The sequence below is a fragment of the Canis aureus genome, unplaced genomic scaffold, assembly GCF_053574225.1.
Source record: "Canis aureus isolate CA01 unplaced genomic scaffold, VMU_Caureus_v.1.0 ptg000308l_RagTag, whole genome shotgun sequence".
Lineage (NCBI taxonomy): Eukaryota > Metazoa > Chordata > Mammalia > Carnivora > Canidae > Canis > Canis aureus.
Genome location: NW_027554544.1, coordinates 16,357 through 29,553, shown reverse-complemented (window position 1 = coordinate 29,553; position 13,197 = coordinate 16,357). Strand labels below are relative to the sequence as shown.

Here is a 13,197-nt window from a genome sequence, read left to right as displayed (position 1 = left end):
GTGCTGTAGGCAGCGGTTAGGGATGTGGCAACGAGTGTAATTAAGAGGGCTCAGGCGTTGGTATTCGACGTGTTAGCGGACTCGATGATCAGGTCTTTGGAGTAGAATCCTGTAAGGAAAGGTATGCCTGTTAATGCGAGGCTTCCGACAATCAGGGAAGTTGTGGTGAAGGGAAGGACTTTAAATAGGCCACCTATCTTTCGAATGTCTTGTTCATCGTTTAGGCTGTGGATAATTGACCCTGAACATATGAATAACATAGCTTTAAAAAATGCGTGAGTGCAGATGTGTAAGAAGGCTAGGTAAGGCTGGTTAATGCCAATTGTTACTATTATTAGGCCTAGTTGGCTTGAGGTAGAGAACGCTACAATTTTTTTGATATCGTTCTGTGTAAGAGCGCAGATTGCAGTAAATAGTGTAGTAATAGCCCCTAAGCATAAAGTGAGGGTTTGAATAGTTTGATTATGCTCTATTAGTGGATGAAAGCGGATAAGAAGAAATACTCCTGCTACAACTATTGTGCTTGAGTGAAGTAGGGCTGATACAGGAGTGGGGCCTTCTATGGCTGAGGGGAGTCAGGGATGTAAGCCGAATTGAGCAGATTTACCGGTAGCTGCTAATAGTAAGCCAAGTAGCGGCAAATTAAAATTATCGTTTGTTGTAATAAAGATTTGTTGAAGGTCTCATGTGTTTAAGTTCAATAGAAACCATGCTATGGTTATAATGAAGCCTACATCTCCAATACGGTTATAGAGGATAGCTTGTAGGGCAGCTGTATTTGCATCGGTTCGGCCGTATCATCATCCAATAAGTAAAAATGATATAATGCCAACTCCTTCTCAGCCAATGAATAGTTGGAATATGTTGTTTGCGGTGACTAAGACTATTATAGTAATAAGAAATAAGAGAAGATACTTGAAAAATCGGTTAATATAAGGATCGGAGTGTATATATCATATAGAAAACTCTATAATAGACCACGTGACAAAAAGGGCTACGGGCACAAAGATTATTGAGAAGTAGTCTAATTTAAAACTCATGGATAGTTTTATGGTCTGGATTGTTATTCAATGTCAGTTTGAAACAATTGTTTCCTGTCCTGAGTAGATGAATATTATTGTGGGAATTATGCTAATTATGAATGCGTAAGAAGTAGCGGTTTTTACATAGTATGGGTATAGCTTATTTTTGTAGAGTTTAGTAGAGGTTATAATGATGGGCAAAGTAAGAATGACTAGAGCTGTGATTATGCATGAAGTAAATATATTTATTACTTTTATTTGGAGTTGCACCAATTTTTTGGTTCCTAAGACCAATGGATTACTTCTATCCTATAAAAGTTGAAAAAGCCATGTTCTTATACATGGGAGCATGAGTTAGCAGTTCTTGCAGTACTTTTTCGGTAAGCAAAAAGGTTTGAGCTTTTATTATTAGATTCACAATCTAATGTTTTTGTTAAACTATGCTTACAGTAGATGGGACCGAGAATAATTTTAGGGTTAAGGGATAGGAGGAGTAGAGGCAGTAGATGCAAGGTTATTAGGGCATTTTCTCGTGTGAATGACGGTTTGATATTTTTGATATGGTGGGAATATTTACCACGCTGTGTGGTGATTAGTATATAAAGTGAGTATAGGGCAGTGATGGTGATGTTAATTCCTATTAGAATAATAGTAATGTTGGATCATGAGAATGAGGATATCACTACAAATAGTTCTCCGATAAGATTAATTGTTGGAGGAAGAGCCAGATTTGTGAGGCTTGCTAATAACCATCAGGCTGCTATCAGGGGAAGGAGGGTTTGAAGTCCTCGTGCGAGAATCATAGTACGGCTATGGATTCGTTCGTAATTGGAGTTGGCTAAGCAGAATAGCATCGAGGATGTTAAACCATGGGCAATTATTAGGGCTGTTGCACCTATATAACTTCATGGTGTTTGAATAAGAACCGCTACAATAACGAGTGCCATATGACTAACTGAGGAGTATGCAATTAGGGATTTTAGATCTGTTTGACGGAGACAGATAGAGCTTGTTATGATTATGCCTCATAGAGATAATATTATGAAAGGATACGCTATGAAGTTGGTCAGGGGGTTTAGTAGGGTTGTAATTCGTATCATGCCATAGCCTCCTAATTTCAGGAGTACGGCGGCAAGTACCATGGAGCCGGCAATAGGGGCCTCTACGTGTGCTTTTGGTAGTCACAAGTGGAGGCCGTATAGAGGTATCTTTACTATGAATGCTATCATGCATGCCAATCATAAGAAAACATTAGATCAGGAGTTTGGCAGAGGTTGAATTCAGTATTGAATTATGAGAAAATTTAGGGAGCCCATGAAATTGTGGATGTAAAGGAGAGCTACTAGGAGTGGGAGAGATCCTATTAAAGTATAAAATAAGAAGTAGAGCCCTGCGTTTAGTCGTTCAGTTTGATTCCCCCATCGGGTAATAATGATCAGGGTTGGGATTAGTGTTGCCTCAAATAGGATGTAAAAGAAGATAAGTTCAGAGGCGGTGAAAGTTATAATTAGGAACAACTGGAGAAGAATCAGTATTGAAATATATAGTTTTTTTCGAGTTAAGGGTTCTTTTGATAAATGGTGTTGGCTTGCTATAAGTATAAGGGGTAGAAGTCATGTTGTAAGTGCTAGTAGCGGTGCTGATAGGGAGTCAGAGAAAAATATTAAGGAGGGGTTCAATGTATTATCATTTGGTTGATTCAGGTAGAATAAGCTGATTAAGCTGATTAGCAAACCATATGTTGTCGTGTTAATTCAGATTATGTTAGGCTTTGATACTCATGTAAGGGGGATCAGTATGATAGTGGGGATGATAATTTTTAGCATTGTAAGAGGTTTAGGTTTTGTACGTAATCAGTCCCGTAGGTGTTAGATACTATAACTAGTAGAGATAGTCCTAATGCTGCTTCGCAGGCAGCAAATACTAGTAGTACGATTGGTATCATGCTGGCTAATGTAAGGTGGTTGTTGAGAATAGTTACAGATATTATTACAAATAGTGATAATATTATGCCCTCTAAGCATAGTAGCGATGATATTAGGTGTGATCGATAAACAAGTATACCTATTAGAGAAAGAATGAATGCCAGAAAGATATTAATATATACTATGGACATATGATAATTATGAGATAAATCATAATCTAATGAGTCGAAATCATTTGTTTTGGCTTAAACTAATTATCATATTCGGTTCATTCTAGCCCCTTTTCGGTTCATTCGTACGCTAGGCTTGCAGCTAGGAGGGAGATTAGTAGGAGTGCTATGATAAGTATTGTTGTCAACTTGTTGGTTTGTGACGCTCAGGGAAGTGGGAGTAGGAGTGCGATTTCTAGGTCGAAAAGCAGGAATGTGATGGCAACTAGGAAGAATTTTATAGAGAAAGGTAGGCGAGCAGATCCCATGGGGTCAAAACCACATTCGTAGGGGCTTGTCTTGTCTGTATAAATATTTAGTTGGGGAAGTCAGAATGCGATTAGTACAAGTAAGGACGCTAGGGTTACATTAGTTATCAAGGTTAGTATTACGTTTATTACTTCTTTCCAGGTTGATCTGGAGCTAACTGATTGGAAGTCAATTGTACTAGTTATACTAAAGAAATAGGATCCTCATCAATAAATAGATACATATAAGAATAGTCAGACTACATCAACAAAGTGTCAATATCATGCAGCGGCTTCAAATCCGAAGTGGTGGTTTGATGTGAAGTGGTAGTATAGTTGTCGGAGAAAGCACACGATAAGGAATGTGGAGCCAATAATTACATGTAGTCCGTGAAACCCAGTAGCTATAAAAAAGGTAGATCCGTACACTCCGTCGGAGATTGTAAAAGATGTCTCGTAGTATTCGGAGGCCTGTAATAGTGTAAAATATACGCCTAAGGAGATTGTAATAAATAGGCCTTGAAGTATGTGTTTACGATTGCCTTCTATTAAACTATGATGGGCTCAAGTAATAGATACTCCGGAGGCTAGGAGGACTGAGGTGTTGAGTAGAGGAACTTCTAGTGGGTTAAGAGGAATAATGCCGGTGGGAGGTCAGCAACCTCCAAGTTCAGGAGTAGGGGCTAGGCTGGAATGGTAAAAGGCTCAAAAGAAGCCTGCAAAGAAAAATACTTCTGATACAATAAAAAGAACTATTCCGTACCGTAGTCCTTTTTGTACAATAGGGGTGTGATGTCCTTGGAATGTGCCTTCTCGGATCACATCTCGTCATCACTGGTATATGGTTAGCAGGTTGGTTGTGAATCCTAATGTAAGTAGGGATATTGAGTTATAGTGAAATCATATGATAAGACCCGATGTTATAAGAAGGGCAGAAAGGGCTCCTGTTAGCGGTCATGGGCTTGGGTTAACTATATGGTAAGCGTGAGTTTGGTGGGTCATTAGGTGTTGTCATGTAAGTATAGACTTACTAGTAAGGTAAAGACATAGGCTTGAATTAAGGCAACAGCAAACTCTAGAATCGTAAATAGAATTAAAATAATAAAAGTGATGAAAGCTGTGGTCGCGCTAATATTAATAAGAGCTAAGGTAGCCCCTCCAATCAAATGGATTAGGAGGTGTCCTGCAGTAATATTGGCGGTTAATCGAACGGCTAGAGCTATGGGTTGAATGAATAGACTAATAGTTTCGATGATTACTAGTATTGGAATTAGGGGAAGAGGGGTGCCTTGGGGTAGAAAGTGTGCCAAGGATGCTTTGGTCTTATAGCGGAAACCGGTAATTACTGTCCCTGCTCATAGGGGGATTGCTATTCCGAGGTTTATAGAGAGTTGTGTCGTGGGCGTAAATGAGTGGGGTAGTAGTCCAAGTAGGTTAGTTGAACCAATGAATAGAATTAGTGATATAAGTATGAGAGCTCAGGTTCGTCCCTTTTGATTATGAATTGCTAGTATTTGTTTTGATGTTAATTGAATTAATCATTGCTGAATGGAGATTAACCGATTATTGATTAGGCGATTGGGTGCTGGGAATAAAATGGAAGGGAATATGACGATCAGTACTACAATAGGGAGACCTATTATTGAGGGGGCAGCGAAAGAGGCGAATAAATTTTCGTTCATTTGTTTTCTCAAGGATTATGTTGACTAGTGATTTTAGTAGACTTGGTTATTGGGTTTTCCGGGTAGTGGTGATTTGAAATTTTTAGTTGGAATAGAATGAAGAGGGTGAGAAATATTGAAAAGATTATAATAAATCAGGTGGATGTGTCTAGCTGTGGCATTTCATTAAGGGGAGGTTAAAACTCCCAGTCTTTAACTTAAAAGGTTAATGCTTTATAGCTTCTTAATGAGTAAGTCTAGTCTAGGTTATACTATTAAGGCAGATCAGGTTTCAAAATAAGATAGGGGGACTATTTCAAGAACAATGGGTATAAAGCTATGGTTAGATCCGCAGATTTCAGAGCACTGGCCATAATACAGTCCCGGTCGTATGGCTATAAGGGTGGTTTGGTTTAGTCGTCCTGGAATAGCGTCAGTTTTTAGACCTAGTGATGGAACAGCTCATGAATGCAAAACGTCTTCTGAAGAAATAAGTATTCGGATGGTTATTTCTATTGGGAGGACAACTCGGTTGTCTACTTCTAATAGTCGGAGTTCTCCTGGCTTTAATTCTTGTGTTGGGATTATGTAGGAGTCAAAGTTTAAGTCTTCATAATCAGTATATTCATAGCTTCAGTATCATTGGTGGCCTATTGTTTTCACGGTTAAAGAGGGGTTATTGATTTCGTCTATTATATAAAGGATTCGGAGGGAAGGTAGAGCGATTAGGATTAGGATAATGGCGGGTAGGATAGTTCATACTGTTTCTACTTCCTGTGCGTCTATTGTGCTTGTATGAGTTAATTTTGTAGTCAATATTAGGGAAATGATGTAGAGAACTAAAGAACTGATTAAGAATACAATTATTAGTGTATGGTCATGAAAATGAAGTAGCTCCTCTATAATAGGGGAGGTTGCGTCCTGTAATCCGAGTTGAAATGGGTACGCCATAGAGGTATATAGGGGTTTCACCTATAATTTAACCTTGACAAAGTTATGTAATATTTTACTAATACCTCCTGATTGAGAAAGACATAGTGGTTATGACATTGGCTTGAAACCAATTTTAGGGGGTTCGATTCCTTCCTTTCTTATTTTTGGATTACATATGTAGGTTCTTCGAACGTGTGATATGGAGGGGGACATCCATGTAGTCATTCAATATTAGTTGTAGTAAGTTCTACTATAGCAACTTCTCGTTTGGATGCAAAGGCCTCTCAGATTATAAAAATTATAAGCATCACCGCTGTAAGCGAGATAAACGATCCTATAGAGGAGACGGTATTTCAGGTGGTATATGCATCTGGATAGTCAGAGTACCGACGAGGTATTCCGGATAAACCTAGGAAATGCTGAGGGAAGAAAGTTATATTTACTCCCACAAATATAATTGTAAAGTGAATCTTTGCTCAAGTATCGTTAAGAGTATAACCTGAGAATAAGGGGAATCAGTGGGCAAATCCTCCCATAATGGCAAAAACTGCTCCCATTGAGAGCACATAGTGAAAATGAGCTACAACATAATACGTATCATGAAGAACGATGTCTAAGGACGAATTAGCTAGGACAATGCCTGTTAGCCCGCCTACTGTGAATAAGAAAATAAACCCTAAAGCTCATAGCATAGCTGGAGATCATTTAATATTGCCTCCGTGAAGTGTTGCCAGTCAACTAAATACTTTTACTCCTGTTGGAATAGCGATAATTATAGTGGCGGATGTGAAGTATGCTCGTGTGTCTACGTCTATTCCTACAGTAAACATATGGTGAGCTCATACGATAAAGCCTAAAAACCCAATAGATATTATTGCCCATACTATTCCTATATAGCCGAAAGGCTCTTTTTTCCCTGAGTAGTAAGTGACAATGTGAGAAATTATTCCGAACCCTGGCAGGATAAGAATGTAAACTTCAGGATGTCCGAAGAATCAGAATAAGTGTTGATATAGGATAGGGTCTCCTCCTCCAGCGGGATCGAAAAATGTCGTATTAAGATTACGGTCTGTTAAAAGTATTGTAATTCCAGCAGCCAGTACAGGCAGGGATAGTAGGAGTAGAACTGCTGTAATTAGTACTGATCATACAAATAGGGGGGTTTGATACTGGGATATTGCAGGGGGTTTTATGTTGATAATAGTAGTAATGAAATTAATTGCCCCTAAAATAGAAGAGACTCCGGCTAAATGTAAGGAGAAAATTGTAAGATCAACGGATGCTCCTGCATGGGCCAGATTGCCAGCCAGTGGGGGGTAAACGGTCCACCCCGTTCCTGCACCTGCTTCTACCATAGAAGATGCTAATAGTAGAAGAAAAGATGGAGGAAGAAGTCAGAAGCTCATGTTATTTATTCGGGGGAATGCCATGTCCGGAGCACCAATTATTAATGGCACTAGTCAGTTTCCAAAGCCCCCAATTATAATGGGCATGACTATGAAGAAGATTATTACGAAAGCATGGGCGGTTACGACGACGTTATAAATTTGATCGTCGCCTAGTAAAGTACCGGGCTGACCTAGTTCGGCTCGGATGAGGAGGCTCAAGGCAGTGCCTACTATGCCGGCTCATGCTCCAAATAGTAAGTATAAAGTACCAATATCTTTGTGATTAGTAGAGAACAGTCATCGGTTAATGAACATAGGTAAAATGGCTGATAAAAGCATTAGACTGTAAATCTAAAAATAGAGGTTTAAGTCCTCTTTTTGCCAAGCTCTGTGGTGAATTTTCATATTGAATTGCAAATTCAAAGAAGCAGCCTAGACGCCGCCGGGGCTTCTCCCGCCTTTTTTTTCTACGCGGCGGGAGAAGGTAGATTGAAGCCAGTTACTAGGGTATTTAGCTGTTAACTAAAATTTCGTGAGGTAGAAGCTCACCAATCTAGGGAGGGCTTAGCTTAATTAAAGTGTTTGATTTGCATTCAATTGATGTAAGATAGATTCTTGCAGCCCTTAGAGGTGATTTGGTCAGGGGTTAAGTGTATAGCACTTGCTTAGAGCTTTGAAGGCTCTTGGTCTGGTCTAACCTAAACTCCTAGTCCAAGACTGATAATATAGGTGTTAGCGGGAGTAGTATAGTTGAGATAATGATTAAGGGGGGTAGTAGGGTTGCCTTTTTTGTGTACTCGAATTGTCATTTTATTTTTATGTTATTTGTGGACGGGAATATGGTAAGTGCGGTGCTATATGTGAGTCGCAGGTAGAAATATAAGTTAAGTAGAGCGGTGATGGCTATTAGTGTTGGAATAATAATTATGTTATTTTTTGTTAATTCTTGAATAATTATTCATTTAGGGATGAAGCCAGATAATGGGGGTAGTCCTCCTAGGGATAATATTAAGATTAAGATTATGGAGGTGATTAGGGGAAATTTATTTCATATGTGGGATAAGGATAAGGTTGTGGTGGATGAGTTTAATATGAATAGTATGAAGGTAGATAGTGTTATTAGAATATATAAAGTTAAGTTTAGGATTATTATTGTAGGGTTGTAAATAATGATAGCGGCTATTCAGCCTATGTGGGCAATGGAGGAGTATGCTATGATTTTTCGTAGTTGAGTTTGATTTAGTCCGCCTCAGCCTCCTACTAGAACGGATGCGAGGGCTATTAGTATAAGAAGGTTGGTGTTAATTGATGGGGAGATTTGATATAGGATGGATATAGGTGCGATTTTTTGTCATGTTAGTAGGATTATTCCTGATATAAGTGTTACTCCTTGTGCTACTTCGGGAACTCAGAAGTGGAATGGAGATAGGCCTAGTTTTATTGTTAGGGCGGTGGTTATTATGATGGATGCGATGGGGTTTGAGATTTTTGAGATTACTCATTGGCCGGAGTAAAGAAGGTTAATGGTGACTCCTATTATTAGTAATATTGAGGCAGTAGCTTGTGTAAGAAAATATTTTGTAGAGGCTTCTATGGCTCGTGGATTATACTTTTTTATGAGGATAGGGATGATGGCTAGCATGTTTATTTCGAATCCAATTCAGATCAGTAATCAGTGCGAGCTTAGTATGACGATTATGGTCCCTGCCATGATAGTTGCTATAATAATAGTGAGAATAGGGGGTTTTATTAGTACGGGAAGGGTATAAACCAACATTTTCGGGGTATGGGCCCGATAGCTTAATTTAGCTGACCTTACTGTAGAATATAGTGTAAGTTTGGTAGCACGAAGATCTTTGAATTCTTAAGATTAGGTTCGAAGCCTATTATTCTAGAAATAAGAGGATTTAAACCTCTATTATTTACTCTATCAAAGTAACTCTTTTATCAGACATATTTCTTATGTTTGGGGTGGGATACTCGCGGTAATAATGGGTAAGGCAACATGTCATATGCATAGGGCTAAAGTTAGGGGTAGAAAATTTTTTCACAATAAGTGTATTAATTGATCATAGCGGAATCGAGGGTATGATGCTCGAATTCATAGGAAGCAGATAGTTAGTAAGAGGGTTTTTATAGTGAAGTTAATAGAGTAGAGTTCTGGTATAAATGGGTTGTGGAATGCACCGAAGAATAGAATTGTTGTGAGGATATTTATTATAATGATATTTGCGTACTCTGCTAGAAAGAATAGGGCAAAAGGACCCGCTGCATACTCTACGTTAAATCCAGAAACTAGTTCGGATTCTCCTTCAGTTAAGTCGAAGGGGGCTCGGTTAGTTTCTGCTAGAGTAGAAATGAATCATATCATGGCTAGGGGCCAGGCCGGAAAGATTAGTCATATATGTTCTTGGGTGATAATTAGTGTGGATAGTGTAAATGACCCGTTTATTAGGAGGACTGATAGGAGAATGATTGCTAGTGTTACTTCATATGAGATTGTTTGAGCTACTGCTCGGAGGGCTCCGATTAGAGCGTATTTGGAGTTTGAGGCTCATCCTGACCAAAGGATGGAGTATACGGCGAGACTTGATATTGCTAGTATGAATAGGACTCCTAAGTTTATATTAATGAGTGGGTAGGGCATTGGGAGAGGGATTCATATAGTTAGGGCTAGTGATAGAGCTAGAATGGGGGCTAGAATGAATATTGATATGGAGGATGTAAGTGGTCGTAGAGGTTCTTTTGTGAAGAGTTTTACTGCATCTGCGATTGGTTGAAGGAGGCCGTAGGGGCCTACGATATTAGGCCCTTTTCGAAGTTGTATGTAGCCTAAGACTTTTCGTTCAACGAGGGTGAGGAAGGCTACGGCAAGAAGGATTGGGATGATAAGAGAGATAATGTTGATAAAGAACATTTTGTTAGGGAGAGGAATTGAACCTCTGATAATAAAGGTTTAAGTTTTACGCAGTTACCGGGCTCTGCCACCCTAACAAAGCCCCTTTTCTCGGGCTTATGAGGAGATAAACTGGTTAGATTGAGTTGACTTCATCTATTAGTTTTAAGGCGCCTTTGTGAGGTAGGCCTTACATCCCTTGTCCTTTCGTACTGGGGGAGGTTATATAATAGATAGAAACCGACCTGGATTACTCCGGTCTGAACTCAGATCACGTAGGACTTTAATCGTTGAACAAACGAACCCTTAATAGCTGCTGCACCATTAGGATGTCCTGATCCAACATCGAGGTCGTAAACCCTATTGTCGATATGGACTCTTGAATAGGATTGCGCTGTTATCCCTAGGGTAACTTGTTCCGTTGATCAAAAATTATTGGATCAATAAGTGATGTTATATTTTGACTTGTGGGTCTAAATTTTAATCACTCGGGAGTTTTTTTATATTCCGAGGTCACCCCAACCTAAATTGCTAACCCACAATAATGGTGTAATGTTATGCCTTGTAGGTATTTAGTATCCATAAGTTTGGGTTAGTTAATTAAAGCTCCATAGGGTCTTCTCGTCTTATTGTGGCATTCCCGCCTCTTCACGGGAAGGTCAATTTCACTGATTGGGAATAAGAGACAGTTAAACCCTCGTGTGGCCATTCATACAAGTCCTTATTTAGAGAACAAATGATTATGCTACCTTTGCACGGTCAGGATACCGCGGCCGTTAAACAAGTGTCACTGGGCAGGCAGTGCCTCCAATACTAGAAATGCTGGAGGTGATGTTTTTGGTAAACAGGCGGGGTTTGTGTTTGCCGAGTTCCTTTTACTCCTTTTAATCTTTCCTTAAATGCATGCCTGTGTTGGGTTAACAATAGGGTAGATAAGTATTTCATTTTTGGGTTGATATTATCAGATTGTTAACTATCAGTGGTCTATCCGTTTCTGATATAAGCTTATGCGGGGAGAAAATAGTTCTTGTTACTCATACTAGCATTGTTGCTTCTATATTTAAATAGAATGGCCCAGGAGGTATAATTAGGAGTTGATGTAATATGATTGGGATTAAGTTATATTGTTTGTTGAGCTGGAACGCTTTCTCAATTGGTGGCTGCTTTTAAGCCAACTATGGTGATGTTAGTATATACTCTCTAATAAAGGTTGTATCCTGATTCTAAGAAGCTGTACCTTCTTAGACTATATTTTAAATTTACATTAAAATTTTGTTTTTTTTAGGTAAATTTAAAGTTGAACTAAAATTCTGTTTGTGGGCAACCAGCTATCACCAGGCTCGTTAGGCTTTTCACCTCTACCCACAAATCTTCTCACTATTTTGCTACATAGATGAGTTGATCCTTTTAGATTGTTTATGGGTAGCTCGTCTGGTTTCGGGGAGCTTAGCTTAAGTTCTCTTTGTTAAGTCGTTTCTGGCTAGTTCATTATGCAAAAGGTAAAAGGGGTAATCTTTGCTGTTTAATACTGTTAAGATGTCTTTCATCATTCCCTTACGGTACTATCTCTATCGCTCCAATTAAAATTTCTATCTCCTATACTTTTATTATTTAACTAAATGTTTTACTTTATATGTCTGTGATACTTAAGTTTGGGGTTAGTTGGGCTAGCTTTTGTTCAAAGTGGTCATAAGTAATGAAATCTTCTGGGTGTAGGCCAGACGCTTTAGTTAAGCTACACTTTGATTAATCCAAGCACACCTTCCGGTATGCTTACCTTGTTACGACTTGTCTCCTCTTGTGTCTTAGTTAAGTTAATATGGTTATGGTTGTGTCTTATTACTTGAGGAGGGTGACGGGCGGTGTGTGCGTGCTTCATGGCCCTATTCAATTAAGCTCTCTATTCTTAATTTACTACTAAATCCTCCTTCAGTTTTTAATTTCATAAAAACGTTCGTGGAATGTTCTTGGGTAGAAAATGTAGCCCATTTCTTCCCACCCCATAAGTTACACCTTGACCTAACTTTTTTATGTAAAATGATTGTGCTTACTATTCTACCTTTTGAGGGTTTGCTGAAGATGGCGGTATATAGACTGAATTAGCAAAGGGTGGTGAGGTTTATCGGGGTTTATCGATTATAGAACAGGCTCCTCTAGAGGGATATAAAGCACCGCCAAGTCCTTTGAGTTTTAAGCTATTGCTAGTAGTCCTCTGGCGAATTATTTTGTTGTAAAATTATCTATGTTTAGGGCTAAGCATAGTGGGGTATCTAATCCCAGTTTGGGTCTTAGCTATCGTGTAGTCAGATTATTATAAAGTCACTTTCGTGGTCTATTTTATGGTAACTGTAGCTTTTTACGGCTTAGTTAAGTTTTAACTTTAGTGCAAAGGTATCTTAAACACGCTTTACGCCGTGGGCCTATTAGTTTGGGTTAATCGTATGACCGCGGTGGCTGGCACGAAATTTACCAACCCTTTTTAGTATGGCTTAGTCAAACTTTCGTTTATGGCTTAATTTTTATCACTGCTGTATCCCGTGGGGGTGTGGCTTAGCAAGGTGTTATGAGCTACTTAAGAGTGTGCTTAATACCTGCTCCTTTAGATCACTGCTGATTTTAAGGGCATTCTCACTGGGGCGTGGAGACTTGCATGTGTAAGTCTACTAAGAACTAATAGGAAGGCTAGGACCAAACCTTTGTGTTTATGGAGTCGTGCGACTCATCTTGGCATTTTCAGTGCCTTGCTTTATTAATTAAGCTACATTAACTTATACTGAAATTGTAGTGTGTATAATAAATAAAATACATAGTAAATATGAGAGGAAAAAAAAAGGGGATGCTATCTATAGATAGACCACGAGATCGAATGCGTGTAAGACTGTTGTGTTAAGTTAACTAGAGTAGCAATACATTTG

At 38.9% G+C, this 13,197-nt stretch overlaps 1 pseudogene; it reads right to left on the bottom strand.

Moving 5' to 3' along the window:
• Nucleotides 1–12,026: 12,026 nt before the first annotated feature.
• Nucleotides 12,027–12,981, bottom strand: LOC144309978 (18S ribosomal RNA; annotated as a pseudogene).
• Nucleotides 12,982–13,197: the final 216 nt, after the last annotated feature.